Here is a 16,959-nt window from a genome sequence, read left to right as displayed (position 1 = left end):
TAATAATAAATAAAATTAAATAACTAATTATTTTAAGAAAAAAATACTGAAATATTAATTTGAGCCCAGTGAAATATCAGAATAAAAGCCTAATATTGGCAATGGTCTATGGGTCAGACTAGTTTATTAACGTTCATTTTAAATAATGGGAAAAAGATACACTTACTTCAATTTAATTCACGGCAAACTTGTACTTACAAGTTCTCAGAGGTGATGTATTACACTTTATATAGGTTTCAGACAACCTATATAATTAGTACAGTGTCACTTTTCAGCTATGTTATATTGTACAAGTTGTTTAATATATTTTTGCTTCAGTTTATTAGCACAATACAATATGATCAGATTTTTAAAAGTACACATATTTTATGTGAGCTCTTAGCCTATAGTCTGAGCGTAGTATGTGCTGAGTAAACCTAGAGCCCCTGGCACCACTGTTGTTAGCGAACGTCTTTATTACGTGATAAGCATCAACAGCCACCTAATTCATTGACCAGATCTTCTAATAAATTGAAACAAACCACATACAATTCACCACCATTGTGTGTAAGACACAAAGCATAAAGGAATCAACTTTCCTGATGTGGTCCACTTCAGTTTATTTTAAAATATCTTGTTCCCATAGCAACTTGTTCTCTCTTTGGGGAATTTTTGTGTGCTTTTAAAATGTTTATAAATGACCCTTTCTAAAATGGATTCCCATTATTTTGTACGTATCTGATTCACCTTTTATTAGTCCTAGGGACAGAGAAAGTGTTCCTCTGACTGCAATGAGGAATGCACAGCAAATACGTGGCTTTGGAGTCTGAGACGAATGTAGATGTAAATAACTATCTATTTCATCTTTCAGTGTCATAGGTAAGCAAATTCTCAGTCCTGGGAACTTAAGTAACACATTCAAGTTCATACAGATATTCAGAGAAAAATACAGAAACTGGGTCTTGTGGAATTACAATCCTAATAACCCAATTGAATCACTTTTCATCAAATCAGCCTAAGGATTTCCAGATAGTCAAACAACAAACACTTTGGGCTCAAAATGCCTCTACAAAGACCAGGCTGTCTATCACCTGAGAACAAATAGAGATTATATAACAGAATTATGCTCAGCATGTATTTAGGCCGCCTGCATTCACTGGCATTATAGACACTCTTTAATGGCCCTCATCAAATGCACCACTGTCCTGAGCTGTCTCTGCGGCACTGGAGGGTCTTTCTTCATTCTGCCACATCGGCTCCTCCCAGTCGGCTCTCCACACCTCTACCTACAGAGAGATCTTTTCAGAATGGGAACCCAAATCACCATTACAGCTTTCCCCATCTCACCAACTTCTAAAACCTTCTTTAAAAAAAAATAATTATTATTTTATTATCTTAGTTTATTTATTATTGCTATTTTTTTAGTTTGGCTAGAGAGAGACAAAGAGAGAGAGAAAGTGAAAAAGCAAGTCTTCACGTCAGAGACTCACACTGGAAGGCCATGTGGGAATCCACCACCTTAGTCACCACATCACCTGCTGGCCCCCAAAACCTTCTTTACAAAAAGGTATTTTGTTTTATTTATTAATTATTATTATGATTAAGTTTGTTATATGGCACATTGACTCACCAGCAAGAGACAGAGAAAAGGAAAGTGAAAAAAGCAGGTCGCCAGGTCTGGGACTCTAACCACAGTTGTCCATGTGGGAATCCAGGGCCTTAAGTCCTCGCTACGCACTGGCCCCTGTTTAAAACCTTCTAATGCTTTACAACCATTCCTAGAGGAAGATAAAGAATGCCTTGTCCAGTTTCTGAGGTCCATAAACATACCCCTGGCTACACAGCAGTGTCTCGGTCTCTGCACTGTTGTCTGTGGAGCTGCCTAAATGCGTGGCTGGGCAGGATCACCCTGCACCTTGCAGGACTTTCCATGAGCGGGAACTGCGCTCAGGTAAGCCTCACTGGCTATGATACCGGGACGTTGCAATGTCGGGGCACCTACCCACCGGATTCCGGTATTACTCCCCTGGCGAGTGAGCACCGGTACCTTCAGCAATCCCAAGTGTCCCCATGGCAAAACCCCCTGTGGATGAGGGCTCCTGAAGTAGGTTACGTTATAGAGGGAGTGTAGGCAAGGGTTCTGGAGCTCAGGTACACAGCTTCAAATGTGCACTCCCTGCTTCATCCGCTGGCTGTCGGCCCTGCTGTGCTTACTGTCCCCTCTGGCTCCCGGGGGGCCTGCCCGCCTGCATGTTCCTAGTTACCTTTTACTCACTCTTCAGAGCTGAGCTTAAAATTCGCTTTCTCAGGGGGTTTCTAGCTGGCCTACTGATCCTCTCAAATCCCTTCCAGATTTGAATGGAAAATACCTGAAACCTATTCTACATAGCATTTTTCATGATTTCAAACTGCATTTGTTTGTATGATTATCTGATGAATAATGATCTCCATGAAGTAAGCTTTTGTTCTCCCGCTCCCTTTTTTATAATTTCCAGCATCTAGTAAAGTTGCCAGCACATAGTAGGTGCTTAATACGTACACATAAGAATATAATTTCATTTCATTGCAAGGTAAACAGTATTATTACTTTAATTTTAACGATGAAGGGATAAATTATTATAAATTTTGAACCCTGTCAAAAGACACATGTAGGGAACCAGCAGTTGGCGTAATGGCTATGTCGCTGGACTCCCATGTAGTCGACCGCGGTTCGCGTCCCAGACCCGGTGACTTAAAACTCACGCAGGGCGCGTGTGCGTGCGTGCCCAGGATCCCCAGAGGAGAATGGAGGAGAAGGGATTGTGGTGTGACCATCCCCTCAGGGGGTGATTTCTCACTTTCTGTCTCTATGTCTCTCTCTGTCTGTCTGGCGAGCGCAAGCACCCTATAGTGAAAACCTCTCAAAAAAAAAAAAAAAGACACATGTAAAAAATGTCACGGGAATTAATTCTTTAATTCTGTCCTTGTATTCTCATAGAATTCTTCAGAAAAATAATGTTTAGAAAACTAATTCTGATTTTCTTTTCTGTCCTAGTATATTTCTGAGCACATAACTGAGACAAAGGGGTGATGATTGGAGAATAGTTAGTAGTTAGACTGAGTACCATTCTGATGCAGGGAATGAGCACATACATGTGTACATGCAAAGTGCTGGCGACAAAACCACCCTCTTGGAACTCTCTCAAAAGAAAGGCACTTGAACTAAAGCTCGGACAAAAGATTGGTTTGCTGCAGGTGTCCTTCCACACCGGATGAGCCAGTCCTCCGGAGGATTTCGACAGTGGCACCAAGACATGGCGAGTGGGCTGGAATTCGACTCACATTAGATCTCTAAGGAGGTAGGTCCTGACACAAAACTCAGTTCACTAGTGACAGAAAAACGACCTCAGGTTAACTGATGGAGGAGAGCCTTAAGAAAACCATCTCCAGCGGGGACCAGCAGTTAGCGTAATGACTATGCTGCCAGATTCCCATGTAGTCAACCGTGGTTCAAGTCCCGGACCCAGTAACTTAAACTCACGCTGGGCGTGTGTGCGTGTGTGCCCAAGATCCCAGGAGGAGAATGGAAGAGAAGGGATTGCGACATAGCCACCCCCCTGGGGGATGATTTCTCGCTTTCTGTCTCTCTGTCTCTCTCTGTCTTTCTGGCGAGCGCACGCGCCCTATAGCAAAAACCTCTCCGAAAAGAAAAAAAGAAATCCACTTCCATTTATGTGAGTACTTCGGGAAAAACTAATCATTCCCAGTCAGACAGATAGATACGTATACATTTTAATCAATTATTTTCTAACTCTTCTTTAAGCAGACCACATGCATCTTACTTCAGTGGAATAATTACCATTACAAACTTGTCTTTCAACACGTTTTCTTAAAAAATGTAACACACTAAAACATTGAATATTAATATTATTTCCCACAACTATTAAATGCTTCAAAATATAGACAGTTTGTGACACTATAGGATGTCATTATACTCAACTCATTTAGGGTATTTGGTATCACATAATAGTGAATAATTCCAGTAAAACACAGTAATTAGTCTGTGTTCCGGAATCACACTTTTAGCAGTGGTACCATATTATTAAAGATGCTAATGAAACACCTGTAAGACGCATGCTACTTTTTGGCAACAGGCACACACGTCAGTCCAATCTAGTGCTGAATGTAAGGTACGCTCTCCAGTTATTTCGATGATGTATACAAGAGAGAGCTAATCTCTGGCTTGAGTCTCTCAATGGAGGTGATGTTTTCCTTACAAATTCTCTCAAATGATGGTCCTTTTTGCCAACATCTGAAAAGTAATTTACCATGAATGTCACATCAGCTACATCAATTTGAAAGCCAATTTAATATTTACTCAATATTATGAATAAGCTATTAAGTAAAGTAACCATTTTAGTACCTATTTAACAGTATGGAATTCAATAAATCACTCTAATTATTAATTTAAAAGTCACATGAATATCTGTCAATGACTGTTATCCTGTTGATTCTAAATAAAAAGAGTTTCCAATTTAGATAGCTATGTTTACTGAGCATTCAGATAAATACCATATTCATGTTAAAGTAGTGATGGTGAATAAATACATCAATCCCTCAAATAATTAAAAATGCTCGCATCTTTCCAACTCCGAGTTAGAGCTCCAGAAGTGATGATTTATTTACTGGTGATGTAGTGAAGTGAAAAATATTTTTAAAAAATTTATTATTTTTTCTCTTGTATTTATAAGACTTTTCTTATCAAACCACATTTCTTAAATAATAAGGAATTTACCTTCCCAGGTTCACAATTCAGCACTTTTTAGCATGTGATCACAGGTCTTAACTACTCATTTTCAATAGTTTCAATTGTAAGCAGTGACCTTCAGTGGTTTGTATGGCTTTATTATTTAATATGTTCAAGTTTAATTTCCCTTAAACTTTTTGAAATACTAGGAAAAAATATGAATCTTTTAATACACTCATTTAACAAGGTTAAGTGCTTATAATCTTAGCTGAATTAAAAACCATAGGAAAATTTACCCAGTTAACAGGATACTAGTCTCTGAGTTCATATAGTGAATGAGTCGATGAACTCAAGGTCCGATATTTATGTGTTCTTTTGTTATTCCTCTCCTCATATGTGCTACACATAGGGTGACTCCCACTTGTTTCTTTTTAAATATCTATTTATTTATTTATTTCCATTTGTGATCATTATTTTTTAATTTGACCAGAGAGAGACAAAGAGAGAGAGAGAGAAAGGGAAAGTGAGAAAGCAAGCCGCCAGGTCCAGGACTTGAACCACGGTTGGTCATGTGGGAGTCCAGCGCCTTTGACCACCATGTCATCTGCAGCGCCTCCCACTTGTTTTATGATGCTTGTCCCAACTATTTGCTGGACTACTGTCAAATCATAGGAAAACTCAGTGTTGTATAGAATGCAGTGATATATTTGTTCTCTATATTAAAAGGATCCTCTTGCTTTGTAGTGATGTCTCAGGGCCAGGTGTCATATTGAACATAATATCCCTATTGAACTGGAAGAGTGAATATACAACATATACTCTTCTTATTACAGATAAAAATATTCTTTCTATACAAATGTGTGTGTGCATGTGTGTGTGTGTATATGTTTATAATAGTTTTAAAAGTAACATTCCATCTGTAAATGATTCTGTTATAAAATTTTCTATTTTTCATTTTAATTACAAAAAGCGATAGTATTAATGCTAAATAATGCCTGCAGAAAATTTAATTAAGCTTGCTCATACTAAACTACAAAAGAGCCCATCTTCTCATGGATGTTCAAGAACTGCATTACCCAGTTATTGTTAATGGTGGTAAACTGGTAATCAAAGGGTCTTTATAAAAAATAAATAGTATTTTATTTTTCATGGGCTTTGCTAATTCTAAATTATACCTAAGAGAAATGCTCAGCTAAAATAAATAACTAACTGGGTCACTGAACATTAAGGAGATAATTTAGAATAAATTGAAATCTATAATAAAATTCACACCTGTTCCCACACACATTAAAATATATTAAAATGCCTTATGAAGTACTCTTTTTATGCCTTATTATAGAAATAGATAGAATTATAGTTTACCAAGGTAATAGCTTGAAATTATATCTACTTTCAAATTGCATTTTTATGTATAAGATAATTAAGAATAACAAAAAAGCTTTCTCCTCCATCTGCTATCGCTATTAGGGTAAACCAAATTCCTTTACCTTTATTATCACATCATACATATGAGATAACTTCATTAAAATATCACTAATTTTCCACCAGCAAACCTAGAATGAAGATTAGTAAGAGATGATATGAAACATGAAAATAATGAATTTAATACATAAGCAAATGTGTCTATCAAGAAATTTAAAAATATTACTTTGGAATGAGAATTTTTTAAGACATAGATATTAGTAAAAACAATTGGTGAAAAATCACAATTGACTGGAATTACAAGATTTCAACAGAAGTAAAAATAGCTTGTATGGAAAATAATATATTTAAATAATTTCACCAAATATACTATTCATTGTCAAATTTTGAGTAAGTCATTGTGTGTGTGTGTGTGTGTGTGTCCATGTAGAGGAGGGTTGAAGATAAAATAAGAAATCCCTTAACGAATTGAATCCAGCATTTCCATTGATAGACCTACTTGAAGAAGTGAAGGTGAACTCACTACTTTGAAGACTGACTTCCAGCAACATAATGTAACATTTTTGTTTTTTAGAATTATTTTATTTAACTTTATTTATTTGCTTATTTATTTTAATTTGGAGAGAAAGAGAGAGAGAGAGAGAGAGAAAGCCACCAGGTCCGGGACTTGAACTGTGGTCGCCCATGTGGGAGTCCAGCGCCCTTAACCACCATGTCACCTGCCAGCCCCAGTAACATTTTGTATATACGCAAGTCAATTTGCACTCAGTACTGACGTGGTACAGATGCTTTGTTAATACATGAGCTAGATAATCAATTCCTCCTCGATTTTTATTATCATATCTAATCTATCCCCTGCACATGTGAACATCCAAACATACGAATCAGTTTTCAGCTCTCACAAATTTAATGTAGATTATTTTTTCTCTCCCTACTCCTAAACATGTAGGCTTATCCACACATATGCAGACACACACACACACACACACACACACACACACACACACATGAACTTAGAGTTCTAACTATTCTAAACTTATAGTTCATGTGTTCACACAAAAAGAATGGCTAGAAATTATTTCTTAAGCCTATTTGATTAACATCAGAAATCCTTTTTCTAGTAATAGTCATCATAAATCTTCCTCAGTGTTTAGGCATGGTTTTACTTCATAGAGGGCTCTATGAATTAATTTCAACAATGGAAAAGATAAATCATACTAGAAGCCCTACAAGGAAAATTAAAATATATCTGTCCATTAAAAAGAAAAAAAATACTTTTATAAATTATATATTGCAGACAGTCTCCTTCAAAGAACTTTGAAACTATATTCAGAAGCTAAAATTCTTAAATTTACTACTAGATTTTGATTCATACTGAAAATCAATTACTTGTCCTTGACAGAACCTTTTATTATATCCAAATGATTTCAGTCACCAAAGACATATTGAAAATTTTTTTTAAACTCACAGACAGCTTTAATCTCGCAAGTGCATCATTCCAAAACGTGTGAGATAAATTTGAAAAGGTTAAATCTGCTGTAATTAAAGCCATTCTTTGGACCTTTTTTATATGAAGCAGCCAAAAATCTATGCAGAGTGCCAGAAGAGTTCATTATTCAGACAGACATTTCTTCCTCTCCAACAAAGCATCAACCTATGGACTTATTCAATGAGTTGTTTCGTTATTATTTTAGAAAACAATATGTTTCAAATTATACGAATACATTATGGTAGGGCTGTTTGCCTTACATTACCAAAAAAATGAAATAAAACAGATTTATATGTACTATTGTGATACTAAAGAACAAAGCAGTAATATTAAATGTGAACATAATAAAAATATGTTAAAAAATAATGAAAGTGAATACCTCAATGGCTAAATATTACCACCTTCTGTAAGTGTCATGTTTTCCAATTCCTTTCCATAAAGGAATTGTGGCATTAGGGCCACAGAACATTTAAAGCAACTAACTGATAAGTAGTTGCAAAGTTATTTACACTAAAAAAAGTGGTAGCAAACATTATTAAATTAAAATTAACCTGATTTGGGACCAGCAAATGGCATAATAGCTACGTTGCTGGATTCCTACGTAGTCAATCGTGGTTCAGGTCCCGGACCCGGTAGCTTAAAATCACGTCAGGCGCGTACGCGTGCGTGCCCAAGATCCCGAGAGGAGAATGGATTGTAGTGTGGCCATTCCCGTTGGGGGTGATTTCTCGCTTTCTTTCTCTCTGTCTCTGTATGTGTGATGAGGGCACGCACCCTATAGCAAAAACCTTTCTAAAAAAAAAAAAAAAAATCACCTGGTTCAAAAATGTCTTAGGGTTAAATTTTCCTTGGCAGCTGGCAATAAAACTAACACTTTAACTTATTTCAATTTTTTTTACTGGCTGGCTTTTATTTGTAAGAGACTTTGTCCTAAAAACTATTGGATATGAAATAAAATTAAAATTTCTTACCATCCAGCCATCCATCTTATAATTGGGGTCTAACATCCAGAGGATAAGATAATCAGAAATAATTCCAATTTAAGAATGTGTGTGACAAGTTCCACGTAGTGAAACATACCCAATTGGCATTATATTATTTTTTTAAGAGAGATTTTTGCATCAGGTCATGTGAGTTTGCTGGAGAGTCCTGGACCTGATGGCTTGCTTTCTTAATTTCCCTATTCTCTCTCAGGTAAACTAAAAGAAAAAAAATAATAATGATAATAATAAATAAAATTAAATAAATAGTTCTTAAAAATGAAAAGGTGTGATATTGGATATACATATTGCAATAGTATATGCATCAACTTTACTGAATTAAGGAATCCCAGCGAGCTGGTAAAAATGCTCTTTCTTGATGTGTCTATGAAGGTGTTTCCAGAAGAATTATTCTTTGAATCTGTAGTAAAGAATCAGGAATATAGGGACCAGCAGTTAGCATAATGGCTATGTCGCTGGACTCCCACGTAGTCGACCATGGTTTGAGTCCCAAACCCAGTGGCTTAAACTCACTCTGGGCGCATGTGCGTGCATGCCCAAGATCCTGAGAGGAGAATGGAGAAGGGATTGCAGCGTGGCCATCCCCTCTGGGGGGTGATTTCTTGCTTTCTATCTCTCTGTCTCTCTCTGTCTGGAGAGCGCACGTGCCCTATAGTAAAAACCTCTCCAAAAAAAAGAAAAAAAAAATCAGGAGTATAGTGGACCTACCCTCAACTCCATGCATGGGCACAGCCCAGGCTGTTTCCTTCCCCATGGGAAGAAGAGTTAGAGAAGGGAAGCAGGTTCTATAAGCGACAGCCTCACATCCGACTTCCTGACTTCCACAATAACGTGACCAATTCTTAGAATAAACCTCCTCCTGTATATCTCTATACAGCCTATTAGTTCTATTCCATTAGATAACTCATGCATATAGATGTATGTGCGTATATAATTTATGAAAAGTGATTTAAAAAGAATAATGACAACCCACTCTCTTAAATGAACTAATAATTGCAACAAACCCCACAACGATACCAAATCTCCCTCTCTAAATCTTGAAGGAACATTCACTTATCTCAGCTGATAGTCATTCAGAGTTTGAAGAGATTACCATGCATCCATCTTTATTAAACATTTTCTGAGTTCCAAACCTTGCACAAGTACTATTAGAAATGCTAGTAAACTGACTCATACAGTCACTTGGAAAGGTAGTTACTCATATCCACACTTTCAGGTGAATTAATGGTGTTACAACAAGTTAGCTGCTAGAATCTTATTCTATTAAATGAACAAATAAGAACTAAAATCAAGTATTGTATGACTCTTTCCTTTAGAGGTTATTTTTATTTTTTTCTTTCATGATAGAGAGACATAGAGATAAGTATCCCCTACATGCCATGATCCATCCCCACTGTCAGCCTGCTCAGATCACAGGCACGTAGACATGCCTGGCACACTCAGGGACGTGCTGGATGCAAGCCCAGGACCTTCCCCAAGGCTGTCCAGTTGTGCAGCCACTGTGCCACGGCTTAGCCCCAGCAGTGTTTAACTCTTCAATTCATACTTTTTGCTTTCTATCTCACTGTCTTGGAGATCAGTCCCAAATCTCCCTTGTGGACTCTTGGAAAGAGAAAGAAATATATCTATTCTATACCAAACAATTGAATTCCCCTCATGGTGCTTCTTGAAGGGTATAAAAACAGGCCACGAGCCTACCCAATACAGGCACATTCCATTTGGTTCCATTTGGAACAGCTCTTCGAAAATGCCCTGGTTGCATGTATTCCTGTGATTTGCGATTCAGATGTACTCTGCTGACTCTACTTCACAAAATATTTCCTTTCTTTTGGGTTCATCCTTTGTTTCTTCTCACTTTTATGAATAATTTAGAGTAATTAGTTATAAACGTGTTAATATTTAATGCTATAACTTGTCTCCCTAGAAAATGATTTCTATAAACTTCCACTGGTCTGCCACTTTTGTATTTCATAAATAAGAAAAAGCTCAAAAGTATGGGCAAAAAAGGAAAAAAAAAAATCTTTAGAACAAAGTTTGAGATATCGTAGTACTTCGGTAAAAAAAAAAAAAAACTCTTTAGAACAAAGTTTGAGATAGCGTAGTACTTCGGCGTTAAGCATTTGATTTTATGAGCTCATTAATGAATGTTAATATTCTTCATTGAAATTTACTACCTATATTTTCATGCTTCTTACCACTGTGAGTTGTTTTACATACTAGTGATTTTTATTACCCTATTAGTATTCTAAATTGAGTTTGGGTAGCAGAAATGACACAATTATCTTATTTTTATTAGATACCTCCTCGTAGTAGTTTCACACTATTTTATTCTCCTTCAGTAGTTTATCATGTACTAAACTGGTCTAGAACAGTGTACAACAGGTTAACAACTGGTACTTTTTAGCTAAATCTACTCCGGCCTAATTATCATGAATATGTGAAGTCTAAATGTAAACATCATAAGCCATTTTTATAAGTGTTCTGATTTTCAACAGAACGGACTCTACTGTAGGCTTTCTTATGTTTGCACCTGTAGACTGAGAAGGGACTGTAAGAGGTACATATGGAAATACCATGCCTCTTCTTCAGCTATTAGAACAGTTTTAGATAATGAGGCTTCATACCATCAATGCAATCTTCGATTCGTAACATATAGTTAATACTTTTATTTACTGGGGTGTTTAGATGTCAACAAAGTCAACATTGTTTCTGAGATGAGACAGCAAATGAATGGAAGGCATCCATTTTAACAGAAAAGTAATGGAGATGGGACCCGATGATGAGCAGGATTTATTCAATTCACTGGCCAGTAATGCACAAGGTAGATTGCATCGTCATTAACTTTGTGACTTGTGTGATAGTAATTGTTCAACAGAAGTATATATATATATTTTTTAAGAGGTTTTTGCTATAGGGCGCGTGCGCTCGCCAGACAGACAGAAAGAGACATAGAGACAGAAAGCGAGAAATCACCCCCCAAGGGGAATGGCCACGCTGCAATCCCTTCTTCTCCATTCTCCTCTCGGGATATTGGGAACGCATGCACACACGCCGGGCGTGAGTTTAAGCCACCGGGTCCGGGACTCAAACCGCGGTCGACTACGTGGGAGTCCAGCGACATAGCCATTACGCTAACTGCTGGTCCCCAGAAGTATAATTTTTATCAGTCTCACAATGAAATGAAGGCAGAAGACAGAGGTATTAAACATACAGACAGGGTAAATCCCCAAGATAGAAACACATTAAGCTTTACCCAAGATGGAGTCAAACCCACTAAGTTTTCACAAAGAGTCGACTGCATTAGGCCTCAAAACAACTACAGCTAAGGGCAGCAGTGTCTATCTGTGAACTACATTTTAACAAAGTGCGGAGAGAGGTGATGGTCTGCTGACCTCACGAAGAATGGGCTAATAAATCACTCAGACCATGCATGGAACCATTTTCTGAAGCCTGTTCCTATCAAAAAGCCAGCTCCCCATGCAAACTCAGGATATAAACTCTAGCCTAAAGCCCCTCGAGGGCAACATTTTCCTGCAGCCCCTCCCTTCTTTGGGAGCTTTCCTCTCCTTCGGAACACTTTGCTTTTGCTGCCTTTCCATGACCATGTCTGTAATTCTTCTTGATTGTGACATAAGAACCTGGTCACCTCGTCGTAGTCCTGTATTTTGCACTGGGGCTGGACCTGATCCCTCCAACAATCTGCATCAAAATGCCTGACATTTCGTGCAACTGAATATTCTTAATTCTACAATTTAATGAATTATTATTATTTTTTTTTTTTTGGAGAGGTTTTCGCTATAGGGCGCGTGAGCTCGCCAGACAGACAGAGAGAGACAGGAAGCAAGAAATCAGCCCCTGCGGGGGGGATGGCCACGCCGCAATCCCTTCTCCTCCATTCTCCTCTCGGGATCTTGGGCACGCACGCACATGTGCCCGGCATGAGTTCTAAGCCACTGGGTCCAGGACGCGAACCGCAGTCGACTACGTGGGAGTCCAGCTACATAGCAATTATGCTAACTGATGGTTCCCATCCAATTTAATGAATTTTCATGGTATGGCCTTAATTATTACCGTATGGTGAATTTTTATGTTTTATTTTGTAAATTCAGGTAACTCTAGAAAAATACCCAAGGATCTTGTAACACTGGTTGCCTCAGGTATTTCCATGGGAAGGTGATATTTTTATTACAAACTATTTATTTATTTATATATTATGAGTATTTATTAACTTTCAGTAAAATTGAAATTTGAAATAAAAAGCACAAAGCTTGTAAATAAGAGGGTCCATGTCTCACCATCAGGTAGTAACGGATTCTGGAGTTATTAAACAACTGGAAAACTAGCAAAAGTAATGAAGCGATCATCTTCAAACACGCTGTCGCCATCAGCTCGTCCATGTTTGTTCTATTCCTGAGTCCCGCCCCAAGGTGTCTTCTCACTCGGAATGCAGGTGAGGGTCTTATTAGATCCCAGACGACTGAAGAACCGAGCCTGAAGCAGTCAGAACCATGAGGACACCTGGGAAGACCTCTGTCTAAGCTCCGAGCTCCTTTACCTTCATTGTTCTGCGTTAACCCGCCAGATGACACACCTACCAGCACCTTGATAGCTGACCATCCCCACTTACAACTGGAAATGATCTTACCGGGGAAAAATAAAGAGGGCTTTGGAATTCCAGGAAGTCCCCATCTTTTCCAGGAAAGGCTCTGAACATCCCTTCCCTGTATTACCCTAGCCCATCCCCCTCGCTGCCCCATTTGCTGTATCTTGCACTACCTCAAGATGGGGGGGAGGAGACTGGTGAGCTGGGCTCCCCCTTCTCCATTCCTTGACCGCTCAGTAAAGCTTGTGCCATGACACCCAGTTTGGGTTTTCTCGGTTGACTCCATAATACCCACAGCAAAAGGTCCCATCTTTAGTCAAGAATTAAAATAGGTAACGATTGGACACAGGCTGGAATTCTAACGGGCTTTCCTGGGTCTCCAGCTTGGAGGCCGTGACAGTGAGACTTCCCAGCCTCCACGACCCCGTAGTCACAGGAGCCAGTTTCTATAATGGATCTATTTACACACACACAAACGCTCTCATACATGATTATTTTTCTGTTTCTCAGCAAAACGCTGCCTGGTGAGACATGACATTTTCTCCCGTTCACAGGTTCTCGCTCTTACCAAGGAACCCTGGAATCACCTGGGGATCCTTGAATACTTCTGAGACCCAGGCTCCACTTAATATCACTGATTCAAGTGCATTCTCACATTTGTAAAAATGCTTTAACAGGAAATCTGACTTTTAAGGAATGAGGACAATGGCAGGCAGAGGGACATTGTCTTCCAAATGGTATTTGCCCTCAAGACTCACTGATACATTTGTGGCAATGTAAGAATTTGCTGATGAGAAAATTGACAGAAACTTACATTATGTGAACAATCACATTTGACCCTGGCCCATCTAATAGGCTAAGATTTTGTTATTATAAGTCAAAAGAAAAAAATAAATAAAAGAGTGTTGGGTTTCATTTAAGGAAGAGGAATACACATGTCAATAGTATGCATGTAGCGTAAACGAAAAAGTAAAGTTTCATCTGTACAGTCTGACAAGATTATATTGCTATACAGGCACTCAACTCGACGAATTCAGGTTTATTGCTATGCTTCAAAATAACATATATGGGAACCAGTAGTTAGCGAAATGGCTATGTCGCTGGACTCCCACGTGGTCGACTGCGGTTCGCGTCCCGGACCTGGTGGCTTAAAACTCACGCTGGGCGCATGTGCATGCGTGCCCAAGATCCTGAGAGGAGAACGGAGGAGAAGGGATTGCAGCGTGACTATCCCCCCTGGGGGGTGATTTCTAGCTTTCTATCTTTATGTCTCTCTCTGTCTGTCTTGCGAGCGCACGCGCCCTATAGCGAAAACCTCTTCAAAAAAAATAACATATATGATCCGATTGTTCACTCGATGAACAAGTCATTTTGTTCTCTCAAAACCCAATGCATGGAAACCAAGTTTTCTAGCTGATATACCTTAATTACTACAGAGCAATTTTAAAAAATGTCATTATTAGACAACACGTATTACACAATTATGTTTGCACTGGCTCTAAAAATTGAGGCCATTCAATCACTAATTGCAATGTATCAAACCCCATCCCCTTGCTCAGCCTGCCTGAGTTGCTGGCACTACGGGCTCAGTCCCCCACACCCAGCCTGCAAGTGGGACTGGGAATCGAACTCTGGACTTCCCTGAGGTCCAACTCTGAGGGGCACAGCCTCGCCGTGTGGCGCTCCACGGCCACCACAGCTGGGCTCAGGTTCGATTTTGTGTGTGGTTTTCAGGAAGATGCTTCATTTAGTTAGTGTCTTTATCTAGAAAACTGGGCATTATTATATTCAAGTCAAAGAATCAAATGTAAAATATTGGACCCATGTTCCTATCCAAAAAGAATCGTCATTCATTAATACAATGTTTAATTCTCATCTTTGGCTCCCCCAGAGAAAATGGTTACAGAATGGAATCCTTTGCCCTTTTTAAAACAAAGGGATCTTAATAATTCTAGCAAGGCTCTTACCACAAACTAGACGAACTGTCCCTTTAAGACTAAGTGTCCTTAAAGGTCCCTTTAAGACTAAGTTACTACATGTTAATTATAGTTCATTTCACAATGTTCTAATGCAATTGGAACAGACTATTTCTACTCTAAATAATAATGTAAACCAATTTTGAATCAAGTCTTGCAACTGCTTGTAACTATGTTGATTGTTAAAAAAATTCATAATATTTGTAATCAATGAGAAATAATATATCCTGGGAACCAGCAGTTAGCGTAATGGCTATGTCGCTGGACTCCCACGTAGTCGACCGCGGTTCGTGTCCCGGACCCGGTGGCTTAAAACTCACGCCGGGCGCGTGTGCGTGCGTGCCCAAGATCCCGAGAGGAGAATGGAGGAGAAGGGATTGCGGCGTGACCATCCGCCCTGGGGGGTGATTTCTCGCTTTCTGTCTCTAATGTCTCTCTCTGTCTGTCTGGCGAGCGCACGCGCCCTATAGTGAAAAATCTCTCCAAAAAATAAAAAAAATAATATATCCTATAAGTCAAAGGAAAAATGGTGACGTATGGCCGTATGAAATATCCATACTGTAACATCGGCTCTCTGTGCTTTTACTTATTTATTGTCAGCTAAATGTGCTATTCAGCGTTCTCTCTGTTTCTTCCAGATTCTAAGGATTCATTATTTCAAACCATTATTCGATTTAGTGATGATTTTTCTCTTAGTGACAATTTTTTAAATTATATTTTCCTGGGAGTAAAACATTATTTGAGACAGCCGAAAACCAAGACTCCTGAAGGCAGCTGGTGGTCAGGAGGTCAACGTGCTGGATCTCCCGTGTGCATGCGAACACAAATTTCCAAGAGGAGAGGCGAGGAGGAGGGATTGCAGCATAGCCATCCCGCCGGGGAGTGACTTCTGACTTCCCCTCTCCCTCTCTGTCTCTCTCTCTGGCAAGCTCCATGCGCTATAGCGAAAACTAAGAAAGAAAAGATAAAAAACAAAAACAAAAAAACACAAAAGATAAGAATAATTCTGGGTCCTCAGATGATATAATTTGAGCCTAGAGAGAATAATCTTTTGCCAGGTGCCCGGGGTTACAAGTGATCTCAGGACCACATTAATACTGTTTTTTAAAATTTATGTGATGCAGGAGGAAAAGGAAAAAGGAAATATTTAAGGGATACACAAATGGAAAATCATCTATGGATGATAACCTGTAAGATAATATCTTTCATTGGACTAATGTACAGTGTATCCATGCTTGGAAAATTTGTTTGCATGTTGTAATTATATGCCGTGATTAAAGGTATAAATAAGGCACATAGCTATAAAGATATATATATATATATATATGTGTGTGTGTGTGTGTGTGTGTGTGTGTATAATATGTAAGGCATCACAAATTTGCATGTCAGACTTATAAAGGGACCATGCTGATCTTGTCTGTGTCATTCTGGATTTAGTATGTATACTGTCAAAGAAAATGTCTTAATATATTTTAAGATTGGCACCTCCACACTGTATTAAGTGTCATGATAAGCTTAGTTCTGTTTTATCCTGTGTTTTGAACGCAGTTCTTTGGATCTCCAGACAACCTGGTCAGTTAACCAGGGTCCCCCCACTCTTTTTGTTTGGTTTTGCTTTGTTTTTGCCATAGGGTGAGTGTGCTTACCAGAGAGAGACAAAGAGAAAGAGAGAAACCAGCCCTCTTATGGGGGGATGTTGACAACACAATCCCTTCCCCTCCACCTTTCTCTCAGGATTTTGGACACACACATACACAAGTGCC

At 38.7% G+C, this 16,959-nt stretch overlaps 1 non-coding gene across 1 annotated transcript; it reads right to left on the bottom strand.

Moving 5' to 3' along the window:
• Positions 1 to 16,550: 16,550 nt before the first annotated feature.
• Positions 16,551 to 16,655, bottom strand: LOC114005370 (U6 spliceosomal RNA). The gene has a single exon (XR_003547229.1). It is a non-coding gene; the product is annotated as a U6 spliceosomal RNA (small nuclear RNA).
• Between the last annotated feature and the right edge of the window lie 304 nt (positions 16,656 to 16,959).

The sequence above is a fragment of the Tupaia chinensis genome, unplaced genomic scaffold (assembly GCF_000334495.1).
Source record: "Tupaia chinensis unplaced genomic scaffold, TupChi_1.0 Scaffold143676_1, whole genome shotgun sequence".
NCBI classification, from domain to species: domain Eukaryota; kingdom Metazoa; phylum Chordata; class Mammalia; order Scandentia; family Tupaiidae; genus Tupaia; species Tupaia belangeri.
This window is presented reverse-complemented; position numbering and strand designations above follow the sequence as displayed.